Below are 5,000 nucleotides of genomic sequence, written 5' to 3'. Positions count from 1 at the left end.
CCATCCCGAACGGACCCGCTGGGTCCAAATGTCTGCCGCGGGCGGTCCTGCTGCGGTCGCGGGTTCGTTGGAAACCTCTCCTGCTGCTGGCATGGCCACCCTCCCCCCCCCGCCCGACTGACGACCCTGCGGGCCCGGCGACCCGGTGTCCCGTTGCCGCGCGGGGAGTGATCCTCGGGGCCGTGCCGGGCGGGCCCAGCGACACGAAGAGAGTGGGGGGGGGGGTCGGAGGGAGTGGCACTGGGGAGAGAGGGGTGGGGGAGAGAGTGCCCCCCCCCCCCCCCCCCCCCATTAGGGGCGAGTTTATGCAGTCATCAGAGTTTATACCTAACCTCATGATGCTTTATTAGCCGGATAGGCTGTCTGACCTCGCCCCCAGTCCCTACTCCTTCCACTGGATTCTTCTTATACCCTCTTTTTCTTCGTGCCCCCCCCCCCCCCACGCAGGGAGGGTTCCAAGAGGGAGGAGGGAGGGAGGGAGTCCCGGGGCCGTGAGAGAGAGAGAGAGCCTCATTAGCTGCTAGGTTCACCTCATTAGCTGCTAGCTAACGCGTCAGACCTTTTACATTCTTTAGAGGATTGAAACCTCAGGGCCTTTAACCCCCGTTCACCGTTTACACTCAACGATCCTTCCGAACAAAACCCTTACACATCTGTCCGTCCAACTGACCCCCGAGATACCTAACACGCAGATTAACACGTCAGCGGTGATCGGCGTGTCATAGAGGAGTCACAAAGACGGGCAAAATAGAGTGGTTGAATAAAAAATACTCACTCAATTGGCCGTGATTTAACGTAGCACACAATGATGCAAAGCCCATGCAAAGTCCAGTGGCCCAAGCAAACAAATAAGATAGATCTGGCTCGGCGTTCCTCATCTCCACATCGTCACCCAGCACGCCGACGCCCAATAACAATTCCCCCGCAAATTGTGCACCTCGAGCGGCAGTACTTTAAACGGCGCCGTCTTCGGCGTGGACGGCATGAACCAAGTCGGCAAGCATCGTCACCCAGCACACAGACGTCCACTAACAATTCCTCCCCCCTGCAAATTGCGCGCCGCGAACGGCAGTACTTTCAAGTATGCCGCCTTCGGCGGGGACATCGTGAACCAAATCGGCAGGCAGGCGTCGTCAGCCGGTCGACCGACCCCCAGTTGCATTGCCCCAACGGCCATTGTGCACTTCGAACAGAACAGTGCTTTTAAAATATTCCGCCTGCCGCGTGTACATCATGAAACAAATGGAAAGGACGAACCGGGCGTGCAACCGATGCACGGAGAGTGACAGGTCGTCAAGCAAGTCCGTGGCAATCCGTCGGCCGACTCGGCCGCGGCCAGCAGAGGCGTTTTGGCCCGGGCGCGCCGAACTTTGCGCGCCCTCGGTATGCGTAACACTAGCACATGCCTTCAAAACTCACTACAAAATAACCCCAAAGTATGCCGCCTTCCCCGTGGGCCTTGTTACCAATATCTTGCCCTGCTTCCTGATGCCCTTATGGGGTCGGCTCTGTTCTTGCAGAACCCTCAGGTGGTGCAGAGTCTGGGCCATTTTATCAATATCTTGCCCTGATTCCTGATGCCCTTATGGGGTCGGCTCTGTTCTTGCAGAACCCTGAGGTGGTGCAGAGTCTGCGCCTTGTTATCAATATCTTGCCCTGCTTCCTGAAACCCTTATGGGGTTGGTTCTGTTACAAAACCCTCAGGTGGTGCAGAGTCTGGGCCACTTTATAAATAACTCTGCCTGCATTAGGGTCAGGGTTAGGGTTAGGGTTAGGGTTAGGGTTAGGGTTAGGGTTAGGGTTAGGGTTAGGGTTAGGGTTAGGGTTAGGGTTAGGGTTAGGGTTAGGGTTAGGGTTAGGGTTAGGGTTAGGGTTAGGGGTAGGGGTAGGGGTAGGGGTAGCGGTAGGGGTAGGGGTAGGGGTAGGGGTAGTTTGAACTACTGCCGCTCCAGGCGCGCACTGTGCGTGGGTAATTTTCAGTGGGCGTCGGTGTGCTGGGTGACGATGCCGCCCAGACTCTGCACCACCTGAGGGATCTGCAAGAACAGAGCCGAACCCGCAAGGGTATCGGGAAGCAGGGCAAGATATTGATAACAAGGCCCAGACTCTGCACCACCCGAGGGTTCTGCAAGAACAGAGCCGACCCCATAAGGGTATCAGGAAGCAGGGTGAGATAGTGACACCATTTGTAAAACCGGCAAATCCCACCCAGGAAACATTGCAAAAATTGGCCTCTAATGCTGGAACGTGGGTAAAGCCAAACAAACACGACACGTTTTAAAAGAACGTTACTAAAACAGCCTGGGATATGCCCATGACAAAGGATAGGCCGAACCTCACCAGAAAAAAAGAGAGGGAGACCACGGCAGAGCTGAGGGATAAACATGAGATGGTGATAAAACCAGCAGACGAGGGGAGCAGTAGGGTTACAAATTAATGTCAATATGGGGCCTGCTCCCACTGGGTAATAGACAAAAACATAGAACAGGGTGACAGGAGAGACTGGATAGCACAGAGGATAACCCGTGAGCGAAATAATGGGGTGTATGCAGTTCAATGTAAGGAGTGTACCTTACGGTACATAGGGGAAACAGGTAAAACAGCCTCAGCGGTGATCGACGTGTCAAAGAGGAGTCACAAAGACGGGCAAAATAAAGTGGTTGATTATAGACAATAGACAATAGACAATAGGTGCAGGAGTCGGCCATTCAGCCCTTCGAGCCAGCACCGCCATTCAATGCGATCATGGCTGATCACTCTCAATCAGTACCCCGTTCCTGCCTTCTCCCCATACCCCCTCACTCCGTTATCCTTAAGAGCTCTATCCAGCTCTCTCTTGAAAGCATCCAACGAACTGGCCTCCACTGCCTTCTGAGGCAGAGAATTCCACACCTTCACCACTCTCTGACTGAAAAGGTTCTTCCTCATCTCCGTTCTAAATGGCCTACCCCTTATTCTTAAACGGTGGCCCCTTGTTCTGGACTCCCCCAACATTGGGAACATGTTTCCTGCCTCTAATGTGTCCAATCCCCTAATTATCGTATATGTTTCAATAAGATCCCCCCTCATTCTTCTAAATACCAGTGTATACAAGCCCAATCGCTCCAGCCTTTCAACATACGACCGTCCCGCCATTCCGGGAATTAACCTAGTGAACCTACGCTGCACGCCCTCCATAGCAAGAATATCCTTCCTCAAATTTGGAGACCAAAACTGCACACAGTACTCCAGGTGCGGTCTCACCAGGGCCCGCTACAACTGTAGAAGGACCTCTTTGCTCCTATACTCAACTCCTCTGGTTACGAAGGCCAACATTCCATTGGCTTTCTTCACTGCCTGCTGTACCTGCATGCTTCCTTTCATTGACTGATGCACTAGGACATCCAGATCTCGTTGAACTCCCCCTCCTCCTAACTTGACACCATTCAGACAATAATCTGCCTTTCTACTCTTACTTCCAAAGTGAATAACCTCGCACTTATCTACATTAAACTGCATCTGCCATGTATCCGCCCACTCACACAACCTGTCCAAGTCATCCTGCAGCCTTATTGCATCTTCCTCACAATTCACACTACCCTCCAGCTTAGTATCATCTGCAAATTTGCTAATGGTACTTTTAATCCCTCCGTCTAAGTCATTAATGCATATCGTAAATAGCTGGGGTCCCAGCACCGAACCTTGCGGTACCCCACTGGTCACTGCCTGCCATTCCGAGAGGGACCCATTTATACCCACTCTTTGCTTTCCGTCTGTCAACCAATTTTCTATCCATGTCAGTACCCTACCCCCAATACCACGTGCCCTAATTTTGCCCACTAATCTCCTATGTGGGAGCTTGTCGAAGGCTTTCTGAAAGTCGAGGTACACCACGTCCACTGACTCTCCCCTGTCAATTTTCCTAGTTACATCCTCAAAACATTCCAGTAGATTTGTCAAGCATGATTTCCCCTTCGTAAATCCATGCTGACTCGCAATGATCCTGTTACTGCTATCCAAATGCTCAGCAATTTCGTCTTTTCTAATTGACTCCAGCATCTTCCCCACCACTGATGTCAGACTAACTGGTCTATAATTACCCGTTTTCTCTCTCCCTCCCTTCTTAAAAAGTGGGATAACATTTGCTATCCTCCAATCCACAGGAACTGATCCTGAATCTATATAGAACATTGAAAAATGATCTCCAATGCTTCCACTATTTCTAGAGCCACCTCCTTAGGTACCCTGGGATGCAGACCATCAGGCCCTGGGGATTTATCAGCCTTCAGTCCCATCAGTCTACCCAAAACCATTTCCTGCCTAATGTGGATTTCCTTCAGTTCCTCCATCACCCTAGGTTCTCCGGCCCCTAGAACATTTGGGAGATTGTGTGTATCTTCCTCAGTGAAGACAGACCCAAAGTAACGGTTTAACTCGTCTGCCATTTCTTTGTTCCCCATAATAAATTCCCCCGTTTCTGTCTTCAAGGGACCCACATTTGCCTTGACTATTTTTTTCCTCTTCACGTACCTAAAAAAACTTTTGCTATCCTCCTTTATATTATTGGCTAGTTTACCCTCGCACCTCATCTTTTCTCCCCGCATTGCCTCTTTAGTTAACTTTTGTTGCTCTTTAAAAGAGTCCCAATCCTCTGTCTTCCCACTCTTCTTTGCTATGTTATACCTCCTCTCCTTAATTTTTATGCTGTCCCTGACTTCCCTTGTCAGCCACAGGTGTCTCTTACTCCCCTTAGAGTCTTTCCACCTCTTTGGAATAAATTGATCCTGCAACCTCTGCATTATTCCCTGGAATACCTGCCATTGCTGTTCTACCGTCTTCCCTGCTAGGGCCTCCTTCCAGTCAATTTTGGCCAGCTCCCGCCTCATGCCTCTGTAATCCCCTTTGCTATACTGTAATACAGACACTTCCGATTTTCAATTCTACCTTTCCATTTGCAGAGTAAAACTTATCGTGTTGTGATCACTGCCTCCTAACGGCTCTTTTACCTCTAGTCCCCTTAT

Source organism: Rhinoraja longicauda, unplaced genomic scaffold (assembly GCF_053455715.1).
Source record: "Rhinoraja longicauda isolate Sanriku21f unplaced genomic scaffold, sRhiLon1.1 Scf000250, whole genome shotgun sequence".
Taxonomy (NCBI): Eukaryota; Metazoa; Chordata; class Chondrichthyes; order Rajiformes; family Arhynchobatidae; genus Rhinoraja; species Rhinoraja longicauda.
Note: the sequence above shows the minus strand (reverse complement) of the source record.